At 46.2% G+C, this 12805-nt stretch overlaps 1 protein-coding gene across 3 annotated transcripts in view; it reads left to right on the top strand.

The window, feature by feature from the left end:
- The window catches only part of EML5 (EMAP like 5), a 326380-nt gene that overhangs the window by 244040 nt on the left and 69535 nt on the right, over positions 1–12805 (top strand). The gene's annotated exons all lie outside the window — the stretch shown is intronic.

Raw genomic sequence — 12805 nt, 5'->3', positions numbered from 1 at the left:
TTCAGTCAGAGCACCTTTCCTTGCTTGAAGAAAAGGAGTACTTGTGGCACCTTAGAGACTAACAAATTTATTAGAGCATAAGCTTTCGTGAGCTACAGCTCACTTCATCGGATGCATTTGGTGGATCCGATGAAGTGAGCTGTAGCTCACGAAAGCTTATGCTCAAATAAATTTGTTAGTCTCTAAGGTGCCACAAGTACTCCTTTTCCTTGCTTGGCAAGGGCTAGCAGTTTTGTCGTCTTGGACTTTGTGCCTTAAGCCCTTGTATATAGTTATTCTTAGTAGTTAGTGTTAAGTATCTGTTAATAGCTTAGTTGTTAGTAGTAAAGGTCCCAGCAGGGACTTTGCCACCTGTAGGACATGGCCCGATCTCTGGGTTTCAAGCCCTGCACAGACTGTAACAGGCCTAAGGCTGTTAGTAACCGTCATGGCAATTGTCTCAAGTGCTTGTGGGAGGCACACATCAAGACAAGTGCCATATCTGTAAGATCTTTTGGCCCTACACGCAGAAAGAGTGGGATATTCAACTCCAGGCCCTCCTTATGGAGTCCACCCTCTGTCTGGCATCCGAGCCATCTCGGCATGACTTGCTGAGTACCTTGGTATTGGTGAAGAGTGCACCTCAGCAACAGGCTCCAGCCAACACCACTCCCTGTCACTGGTACCAAAAAAAAAAGGTGCGAAAACACGGCTCCCCAGTGCTGGTGAGGAAAAACCAGGTGGCAGTGGGCAAAAGAAGTGCTTTGGGCCATCCGCTTATCCCGGAGCCCCATAGTCAGCCTTCACCAGTTGGGGCCGTTAGCCCAGTAAAAGACCCTCCTCCAACTGCTGCGAGCAGTACTGGACTGTGTTCCTTGCCACCACCGACGCCAACACATGCTCTCCAGGCATCGAAGGAGCACAGGCCTCTGCCTGTGCTGCTAGCGCAGCAGGTGCCACAAGCTTCAGCAAAGGCTCCCCAAGAAGGCAAGCCAGCTGAAAAGGCTTCCCAGGGAGCAGTGGAGCACCGCAGATCCCCCGAAGTGATGACATGCTCTCCATCTCCATGCCGATGGACGCTGGAGCCTCCATCCAGGTCAGCAGATACTCTCCATCAGTTGCCGGCGTCACGGTCACCATCGTCCTGATGCGGTTCGCTGAGTGGAAGGCGCCAATCCCCCTACTACCAGCACTGACCACCGTCCGGCAGATCATCGTCTTGATCCAGCAGATCATCGGCCGATCCCAATCACTGACACTTCCTGCATCTGGTCCCCCGGCACTGACCCTGGTCTCCATGCCGTAGGTACCAGTCCCTCCGTGCAGGGCACCGGTCACGGTTATCCATAGTCTCAAGGCAGATTCAAGCATCTAAAGCTGCTCCATGGTCTCCGGAAGGGGGTTACTCCGGAACCAAGGGTTGCTTCAGCCCATTGCCTAGACCCCAGCAGTAAGAATGGGCTACCGGCTGCACCTGCATCCGGTGTTTCTTCTCAAGGTCATCTCCCAGTTTCATATTGACCAGGACATATACTTACCAGTCTTCTGTCCGAAGCCTCATGCGTCAGACAAGGAGCGCAGACTTCACACCTTGGACATCAGGAGAATGCTAGCATTCTACATAGATAGAACATAGATATATTCCGCAAATCAACACAGTTGTTTGTGGCAGTGGCAGACAGGATGAAAGGTTGCCCAGTGTCTGCTCAGCAAATCTCATCCTGGATCATAGCCTGCATTCGCTACTGCTGTGAGCTGATGAAAGTGCCCCAGCCGGCAATTGTGACAGCTTACTCAGTGAGGGCACAGGCATCATTGGCAGCCTTCCAGGAGCAGGTACCTGTGATGGGTTCGGTCACAAAGACCCACTTGGGACTGTCACCTGATGTGCTGGGATTACCTCTGATCCCATTTTCCCTGCCAGTTTGGGACTCCAGAACCCTGTCTTGTTAAGCCAGAAACACTAGTCCACGTAAGCTCAGACCCAGGTCTGATCCACGCCCCCAAAGCTGCAGAATTTAACCAAAAACTGCTCAACAAGTCACCTATCTCCAGCACCCAGACACCAGCTCCCAAAGGGATCTAAACCCCAAATAAATCTGATTTACTCTGTATAAACTCATAAATTGTCCACCCTCTATAACACTGTTAGAGAGATATACACAGCTGTTTGCTCCCCCAGGTATTAATCACTTATTCTGGGTTAATTAATAAACGAAAGTGATGTTATTGAGTATAAAAAGAAGGTTTTAAGTGGTTTCAAGAAATAACAGACGGAACAAAGTTACCAAGCAAAATAAAACAAAACACGCAAGTCTAAACCTAATAGATTAAGAAACTGAATACAGGTAAATCTCACCCTCAGAGATGTTCCAATCAGCGTCTTTCACAGACTAGAGTACTTTCTAATCTGGGCCCGATCCTTTCCCCAGTATAGTTCTTGTTAGTTCCAGCTCAGGTGGTAACTAGGGAATTTCTTATGACTGGCAGCCACTTTGTTCTGTTCCACCCCCTTCTATGTCTTTGGCATAAGGCGGGAATCTTTTGTCTCTCTGGGTCCCCACCCCTCCTTCTAAATGGAAAAGCACCAGGTTTAAGATGGATTCCAGTATCAGCTGACATGGTTACATGTCCTGTGAGACCCCAAGCCTCCATTTTTTAGGGCCTGACTCATATGAACACAGGAAAGCTTACAAGTAAACAGAGCCATTTAAGCCAGTTGTCCTGGTTAATGGGAGCCATTAAGATTCTAAATCACCATTAATGGCCCACACTTTGCATAATTACAATAGGACTTCAGAGTAATACTTCATATTTCTAGCTTCAGATACAAAAATGATACAAAGAAAAGGAGTACTTGTGGCACCTTAGAGACTAACAAATTTATTTGAGCATAAGCTTTCGTGAGCTACAGCTCACTTCATCGGATGCATTCCTTCATGAAGTTGATAGATTTCCACTCCATACGCTAAATTCAGTGCTTTGCATAATGACAGGTTTCAGAGTAGCAGACGTGTTAGTCTGTATTCGCAAAAAGAAAAGGAGTACATCCGATGAAGTGAGCTGTAGCTCACGAAAGCTTATGATCAGATAAATTTGTTAGTCTCTAAGGTGCCACAAGTACTCCTTTTCTTTTTGCGAATACAGACTAACACGGCTGCTACTCTGAAAAGAATGATGCATTCATACAAATAGGATGAAACACACTCAGTAGATTATAAGCTTTGTAATGATACCGTACAAGAGACCTTTTGCATAAAGCATATACCAGTTACATTATATTTACATTCAAAGCATATTTTCATAAAGCATATTGAGTGCAATGTCACAGTGCCGATCCAGGAAATCTGTCTGGCGGCGACCTGGTCATCCATCCACACGTTCACATTGCATTATGCGCTGACACAGCATGTTTGAGATATGCAGGCTTTGGTAGAGCAGTGCTTCAGACTGCAAGACAGTAAACTCCGAACCCACCTCCGAGGATTCTGCTTGTGAGTTACCTACAATGGAATCTACATGAGCAAGCACTTGAAGAAGAAAAAACGGTTACCCACCTTTTCGTAACTGTTGTTCTTTGAGATGTGGAGTACTTGTGGCACCTTATAGACTAACAAATTTATTTGAGCATAAGCTTTCATGAGCTACAGCTCACTTCATCGGATGCATTCAGTGGAAAATACAGTGGGGAGCTGATTTATATAAACAGAGAACATGAAACAATGAGTGTTATCATACACACTGTAAGGAGAGTGATCACTTAAGATGAGCTATTACCAGCTGGGGAGGGGGGAGGAAGAAAACCTATTGTAGTGATAATCAAGGTGAGCCATTTCCAGCAGTTGACAAGAACGTCTGAGGAACAGTGGGGGGGGGGGGGAATAACATGGGGAAATAGTTTTACGTTGTGTAATGACCCATCCACTCCCAGTCTCTATTCAAGTCTAAGTTAATTGTATCCAGTTTGCAAATTAATTCCAATTCAGCAGTCTCTCGTTGGAGTCTGTTTCTGAAGTTTTTTTGTTGAAGAATAGCCACTCTTAGGTCTGTAATCAAGTGACCAGAGAGATTGAAGTGCTCTCCGACCCACAGAGACCTTCCTACCAACACTACAAAAAGAAGGATTCTGAGTGGACTCCTCCTGATGGTCGAAACAACAGACTGGACTTCTACATAGAATGCTTCTGCTGACATGCATGGGCTGAAATTGTGGAAAAGCAGCATCACTTGCCCCATAACCTCAGCCATGCAGAACACAATGCCATCCACAGCCTCAGAAACAATTCTGACATCATAATCAAAAAGGCTGACAAAGGAGGTGCTGTAGTCGTCATGAATAGGTTGGAATATGAACAAGAGGCTACTAGGCAGCTCTCCAACACCACTTTCTACAAGCCATTACCCTCTGATCCCACTGAGGGTTACCAAAAGAAACTCCCGCATTTGCTCAAGAAACTCCCTGAAAAAGCACAAGAACAAATCCGCACAGACACACCCCTGGAACCCCGACCTGGGGTATTCTGTCTGCTACCCAAGATCCATAAACCTGGAAATCCTGGATGCCCCATTATGTCAGGCATTGGCATCCTGACTGCAGGATTGTCCGGCTATGTAGACTGCCTCCTCAGGCCCTACGCTACCAGCACTCCCAGCTATCTTCGAGACACCACTGACTTCCTGAGGAAACTACAATCCATCGGTGATCTTCCTGAAAACATCATCTTGGCCACTATGGATGTAGAAGCCCTCTATACCAACATTCCACACAAAGATGGACTACAAGCCGTCAGGAAAGTATCCCCGATAATGTCACGGCTAACCTGGTGGCTGAACTTTGTGACTTTGTCCTCACCCATAACTATTTCACATTTGGGGACAATGTATACCTTCAAATCAGCGGCACTGCAATGGGTACCCGCATGGCCCCACAGTATGCCAACATTTTCATGGCTGACTTAGAACAACGCTTCCTCAGCTCTCATCCCCTTATGCCCCTACTCTACTTGCGCTACATTGATGACATCTTCATCATCTGGACCCATGGAAAAGAAGTCCTTGAGGAATTCCACCATGATTTCAACAATTTCCATCCCACCATCGACCTCAGCCTGGATCAGTTCACACAAAAGATCCACTTCCTGGACACTACGGTGCTAATAAGCGATGGTCACATAAACACCACCCTATATCGGAAACCTACTGACCGCTATTCCTACCTACATGCCTCTAGCTTTCATCCAGATCACACCACACGATCCATTGTCTACAGCCAAGCTCTACGATACAACCACATTTGCTTCAACCCCTCAGACAGAGACAAACACCTACAAGATCTCTATCAAGCATTCTTACAACTACAATACCCACCTGCTGAAGTGAAGAAACAGATTGACAGAGCCAGAAGAGTACCCAGAAGTCACCTACTACAGGACAGGCCCAACAAAGAAAATAACAGAACGCCACTAGCCATCACCTTCAGCCCCCAACTAAAACCTCTCCAATGCATCATCAAGAATCTACAACCTATCCCGAAGGACGACTCATCACTCTCACAGATCTTGGGAGACAGGCCAGTCTTTGCTTACAGACAGCCCACCAACCTGAAGCCAATACTCACCAGCAACCACACACCACACAACAGAATCACTAACCCAGGAACCTATCCTTTCAACAAAGCCCATTGCCAACTGTGTCCACATATCTATTCAGGGGACACCATCATAGGGCCTAATCACATCAGCCACACTATCAAAAGGCTCATTCAACTGAGCATCTACCAATGTGATATATGCTGCCATCATGTGCCAGCAATGCCCCTCTGCCATGTACATTGGTCAAACTGGACAGTCTCTACGTAAAAGAATAAATGGACACAAATCAGACGTCAAGAATTATAACATTCAAAAACCAGTCGGAGAATACTTCAGTCTTTGGTCACTCGATTACAGACCTAAGAGTGGCTATTCTTCAACAAAAAAACTTCAAAAAGAGACTCCAACGAGAGACTGCTGAATTGGAATTAATTTGCAAACTGGATACAATTAACTTAGGCTTGAATAGAGACTGGGAGTGGATGGATCATTACACAAAGTAAAACTATTTCCCCATGTTATTTCCCCCCCCCCCACTATTCCTCAGACGTTCTTGTCAACTGCTGGAAATGGCCCACCTTGATTATCACTACAATAAGTTTTCTTCCTCCCCCACCACCCCCACTGGTAATAGCTCATCTTAAGTGATCACTCTCCTTTCAGTGTGTATGATAACACCCATTGTTTCATGTTCTCTGTTTATATAAATCATCTCCCCACTGTATTTTCCACTGAATGCATCCGATGAAGTGAGCTGTAGCTCAAGCTTATGCTCAAATAAATTTGTTAGTCTCTAAGGTGCCACATGTGCTCCTTTTCTTTTTGCGAATACAGACTAACACGGCTGCTACTCTGAAACCTGTCTTTGAGATATGTTGCTTATGTCCATTCCATTACCCGCTCTCTGCCCCTCTGTCGGAGTTGTCGGCAAAAAGAAACCGAGAGGGCATTGGGCTGGTGGTGCCTGATATACCAGCGCATGAGTGCAGCACTCAAGGGGGCGTAATGGCTGGCCCTGTGGATACAGCTAAGGCAAAAATCTCTGATGACCATGCATGTGGGTATGTGCACACCTACAGTGGAATGGACATGAGCAACACAACTCGAAGAACAGTTACGAAAAGGTGGGTAACTGGTTTTTTTTTATCCTCAGAACTTCCCTTTGTAGTAGTGAAGTATCGTATCCATTTTACAACTGGGAAACCAAGGCACAATAATATTAAGCAACTTGTCCAAGGTCATACAGGAAATCTGTGACAGTGCAAGGAATTGAACTTAGTTTTCCTGAATCCCAGTTCAATGTCTTAACCACAAGAACTTCCTTCCTCACCTTGGAGTAGTTATATGCAGATTCCCTTTTCTTGTTTCCTGTTTAATCTATAGATGACCTAAAAGATGTATACTTTTACAGCACTATCACACCATCTCACCAAAAGAAGCCATCCATACTTTTGTGAAGGCAAACAAATACTCCGCTTTGCCTTTATTCTCTCTATTAAGTGCCTGGCTATAGTGGCAACATGATTCAGGTATCAGAGAGTATGTGTGTACCCATTCCTAGTTGACAGATTTATTTGGTCTTGGATACCTTAGAGAAATCCCTGGGAAAAACGTGCAATCTGTTTAATTCCTTATGCCTCAAGATAAAGTGAAGAACGTCTATCCTAAAATCCACTGAAAGAATATCCTTCATCTGGGCTATCCTGGATTCTGATCAAACTAAGGTTTTCCTTGCAGCAGCAAGATTTGCCAATATTTGCTGAGTCCTATTCCTTTGGAAGGAGGGCCCTGAAAAATCTGTGAGATTTCTTCTAAAGTTGATATGCCTTTTGGTTTCCTTAATTTATATGACATCTTAAGCCTGATTACAGTTGAAACCATTACAACATTAGGTGCCAACAAATTAATCTCAGGGTAGACAATCTATGTGCTCCTTTGACAGTTCCCCTGAAAGTTCCAATCTTTTACTGGTGGAAATGAAGACAGTATTTTGAAGGAGTTGTCTTTCAGTTCTACATCCCCATCAGCAATAGTCCTCGCAGAGGCCTGTCATCTGATCACAATGGTTTCTTCCGGCCTTAGAACCTGTGAATCTAAAGGTTGGAGAGCTCACTTCTGGGAACTGAGAACTTCTGAGAGTTCGTGGTCACTGGAACAAACTCCACACAAATATTCTAGAACTGTGAGCCCATGGAATAATCTTCTCACAGGGGAAATTTTCTCCTAATTCCTATTATATAGAGGTTGGTTTATGCTCTGAAGCATGTTTCTTTTATACCCCTTACTAACCAGAGATTAAAGTTTCTTTCAGAAGCAATGGAAATAATGTCCTGAGCAAGAAAGAATCTGCTACCTTTCAAGGCAGTTCACACGAAGGATATACAAAAAGATAAGAAAAGAAAGGGCTGAGATAATTGAACTAGTCCCTGGTTGGTCGAGAAGGCAAAGGTTTTTGGTGTCTGATAGAAGCAGCCAAGGAGTTTCCATTGCACATGCAGGAAAAAACCCAGACTTCTAGAATCCGGGATTCCTTCTTTATCTGGACCCGGATCACCTTATAATTATCAGAACTAGGCATTGAAATAGAAGTGTAGTTGAGCAGGGATTCTCTGTTAGTGTGACTGATATACTTTTGGCATACAAACAGAACTGAACCAGGAAATGCTACTCATTTATCTAGTCCCCAGATTTCACTTCTGGTATGAGGGAAACAGGAAGAATCCCAAAGATCTGGTGATCTTACCTACAATAGAATTTCTCAGGAATGGTTTGGTCAGGGTCCTATATCAAAACCATTCTTTCGTTTGAAGGCGCTACATGGATTTGGTCCAAAATTACTGCTTACATTACAAAGCTTGTTTTTTATATTGGGGGACTTAAATTCATGCCTATTATTTGATAATAATAATTCCGCTTTATATTCTCCCTTTCCCTACAACTTCTGTGATTCGCTGCTTGCTACCTTCCATGTGGTATGAAAGAGGGGAGAAGCTGCAAAGCAGAATGGAAAAAAATTACTGCATAATTTCCTTTATGTCAGCAGCTTCTCCCATTATTCTACCCACCCTGTTCGTTTGTTGAATAACCAGAATATAGTTTGTAACTAATTGAATCTTTCCGTAAAGGGAGACATAACTACATAAATAACTTAAGTTTAATTAATATAATTTCAAGTTATTGTCTTAATGGTAGTAATCAGTAGTTGGAGTTCTTCTCCAGCTTTGGCCTGAGATGAAGGGATGATGCTTAGTTTTGGAGCTCCCATCAGCAACTCTGTACTGCCTCTGAATTGATGAGTGATGGGTGTAGCCCATTCATCACCAGATCATCTAAGTGTCAACTCCTGATTATTAACAGGAGTGAAAAATAGTAAACTAACTTTTGTCACTAACATAAACAGTTATGACCTAAAACACATACAGGTATCTTGGGTGAGGAACAAAAACTGACAAGGAAGTGTCCTGGTTCTTCTTCTAGTGCTTGCTTATGTTGATTCCAGGTAGGTGTGTGCACGCCATGTGCACTGTCGCCGGAAGGTTTTTCCTCTTAGAGGTACCCATCGGGTTGGCTCAGGCGCCCCCTGGAGTCACGCCTTCATGGTGCTGCATATAGGGCCCTGCCGACCCGCCATCTCTTCAGTTCCTTCTTACTGCCAATGACAGTTGTTGGAGTATTCTCTCTCTCTCTCTCATTCTCGGGTGATCCCCTAGTGGACTCTGTTTTACCTGTAAATAGTTTAGATAGTTGTTAGTAGTTCTCAGTAATAGTATAGTCTGAGTTTAACCCCCCACTTTTAACTAGAGTTCCCTTCCCAGGGACCAGGGCATGCCCGGGTCTCAAAGGTTTAAGATGTGTAGGGTTTGCCAAAAGCCAATGCCAGGGGAGACCCTCACACATCCTGCTTGAAGTGCGTGGTAGAATCCCACCAGACTGATCGGTGTAAAATCTGCAGGGGATTCCATCCCAGGACCAAAAAAAAAAGGGACCGTAGACTACAACTTTTACTGATGGATGCAGCTCTTCGCCCATAATCGGAGCCGAGCCCTATGGACACAGGACTGAGCACTTCGGCATCAGTGTGCAACGCACCAGCCTCTGTCAGGGAGGTTGCAGCACTGTAGGAAGGACTCTGGAGTCAGAGATCCTTGGCACCATCATTCCCTGGCACTGAAGAGTTCTTTACATGCAGAGACTTGGCACCGCTTGCGATTGCCATTGCCTCGCAAAAAGCTCAGGGAGATGGATAGAGGGTGTTCACCCACTCGTACGACTGAGCGTGAGCCTTCAAGTAGAGTGCAACCCATGCCAGGCCACTCCGCCTCTTCCGTGCCCAATGTAGCACCATTGACTTCGGGCCTGCAGAGGGGTCCGTCAAGTTTGGTGCCTGTAGAAGAGGGCCAAGTGGAAGACTTAGATATCCCCTCCACACCGGAGACCTTTGAAGCAGCCGGGAACCTCATAGCCCTAACAGCAGCACACTCTCCTGATAAACACAAGAAGCTTCTCAGACGGATGGCTCAAAACCTGGGGCTCCAGGTAGAAGAGGTCACTGAGTCGTCTGTGGTGGACATTCTGACACCCGCTGGCCCCTCGAGGGTAACACTACCTCTCATAAAGACCATACAAAAAACTACTAAGACCCTGTGGTAGACACTGGCCTTTCTGACCCCTACAGTGAAGGGGATGGAAAGGAAGTACTTTGTACCATCAAAAGGTTACAAAGACCTTTTCACCTACCCTCCACCAGATTCGTTGGTGGTTGCATGTGGAAACGAATGGGAGAGGCAGGGGCAGCAAGGACCCACTCCCGAGCAAAGGATGTGAAGAAGCTGGACCTCTTCAGCAGGAAGGTGTATTCCCCGAGAGAGCTCCAGCTTCACATTGCTAACCAGCATGCAATCCTCAGCCAGTATAATTTTAACTCCTGTAATGCAATGACAAAAATCAAAGGGTTTGTACCAGCAGACTCCAGGGCAGAGTTCTTGGCTTTAGTGTATGAGGGCAAGGCGATGGCGATGGTTTCACTGCTGGACTCGGCAGACTAAGCTACCTGCACCATGTCCTCTGCAATAGCCATGTGTTGCTGTTCCTGGCTTCAGGCTTTCCCGGTGAGGTCCAACAGACAATTCAGGACCTCCCATTTGAGGACTCAGCTTTGTTTTCAGAGAAAACTGACTCGAAGCTGCATAGCTTAAAGGACTCCCAAGCCCTTTAAAGTCTTTAGGACTGCATACACCTGCCATGCAGCGGAAACACTTTTAAGTCCCAATCCATGCCCCATCCTTATCAGGGACGACCTAGGCAGGGACTTTAACAGAAAACGGGGCAGAAATCACAGGTGTCACCCATCTCAACCAGGTGTCAGGGTCGATGAGACAGCCCTCCAGACCTAAGCAGGCCTTTGAAGGTGCGCCCGGGGGTGGCACAACAGTCCAAATCCTGGATCCACCACTGCCCTTCTTGGCCCATTTATCTCATTTTTTCTGTGCGTGGTCCCAGATTACCTCAGATCGCTGGGTACTATGCACAGTAGAATTGGGATAGTCCCTCCAATTCAGTTACTCCTCTCACTCCCACCCACCTTCCCCATCCATCTTCAGGGACCCCTCTCATGAGCAACTCCTAATACAGGAGGTGAAAACGCTTCTATTAGCAGGGGCAAAGTGGAGGGTCTGTGGGAACTAAAGGGCAAGTGGTTTTACTCCCAGTACTTCCTGATCCCGAAAGCCAAATAGGGTCTCAGACCCATTCTTGACGTGAAACCTCAACAGGTTCATGAAGAAACTGAAGTTTTGTATGGTCTCTTTGGCTCTCATGATCCCTTCCCTGGATCCAGGGGATTGGTATGCTGCCAATGACTTGAAGGATGCATACTTCCATATTTCAATAGTCCTGTCCCACAGAAGATTCCTCAGATTTGTAGTGATCCATACTCACTACCAGTTTACAGTCCTCCCCTTCAACCTGTTGGCAGTACCTCAAGTGTTCACCAAGTGCATGGTAGTCGTAGCTGCTCACCTGAAGAAATGGCAGGTGCAGGTATTCCCGTACCTCAGTGACTGGTTGGTCAAGGACTGCACCAAGGCACAAGTGGAGCAACATGTAAGCATGATAAGTTCTACCTTTGATAAACTGAGTATCCTGCTGAACATGCAAAAGTCAACACTATCCCCCATTCAGAGGATAGAGTTTATTCAGGACAAGCCAGAGCATTCCTGCCAGAATCTCGATTTCAGACAATTCACATTATAGAGGCCTTCAAACAGTACCTCACCACCACAGCACGGAATTGCTTGAAGCTCCTTGGACACATGGCCGCCTGTACATATGTAGTACAGCACGTGAGACTGAGGCTCAGACCTCTCCAGGCATTGTTGTCATTGGCATAGTGACCAGACCGAGACACGCTGGACAAGGTAGATAGGCTTTCATCACAGGTTCTCGAGTCTCTCCGGTGGTGGCTCAAGTGGTGTGCATGGGGGTCCCCCTTCTCCAAACCACACCCCTTGCTGTCTCTGGTCACCGACGCATCAGCAATGGGGTGGAGAGTGCATCTGGGAGAGCTCAGGATTTAGGGCCTTTGATCCCAAGTGAAGCTCTTGCTTCCCATCAATGTCAGAAAGCTGAGGGGAGTTCGTCTGGCATGCCAGACCTTCCAAGCTCACTTGAAAGGGAGATGTGCATCAGTCATGATGGACAATACAATAGTAATGTTTTATATAAATAGAAAGTGTGGAGCAGGCTCCTCTCCCCTGTCAGGAATCCCAAAAGCTCTGGGACTGCTGCATAGCCCCCTCAATACACCTGGAGGCATCGGACCTACCCGGATCTCAAAATGAGCTGGCGGACCATTTCATCAGATCCTTCCACAATCACGAGTGGTCCATTCACCCAGATGTGGTGAACAACATTTTCCAATGTTGTGGAGTTCCCCAGGTTGACTTGTTTGCCACAAAACGCAGTAGGAAGTGCCTGTAGTTCTGCTCCTTCCTGAATCACAGTACGGGCTTGCTTGTGGATGCATTCCTCCTTCCCTGGGAGGACCACCTGTTCTACATGTTTCCAACCAATTCCATTAGTCCACAGGGTTCTCCTCAAAGTCAGGAGGGAAGGAGCCTCAGTGATCCTGATAGTGCCAGCCTGGCCCCACCAGCATTGGCACACCACACTTCTGGAGTTGTCGTCGGACACCTTGGTTCCGGACCAGATCACCCTGCCCTTAGTTCTGGACCTTA

The sequence above is a fragment of the Dermochelys coriacea genome, chromosome 6, assembly GCF_009764565.3.
Source record: "Dermochelys coriacea isolate rDerCor1 chromosome 6, rDerCor1.pri.v4, whole genome shotgun sequence".
NCBI classification, from domain to species: Eukaryota; Metazoa; Chordata; order Testudines; family Dermochelyidae; genus Dermochelys; species Dermochelys coriacea.
Note: the sequence above shows the minus strand (reverse complement) of the source record. Positions and strands in the feature narration are given on the sequence as shown.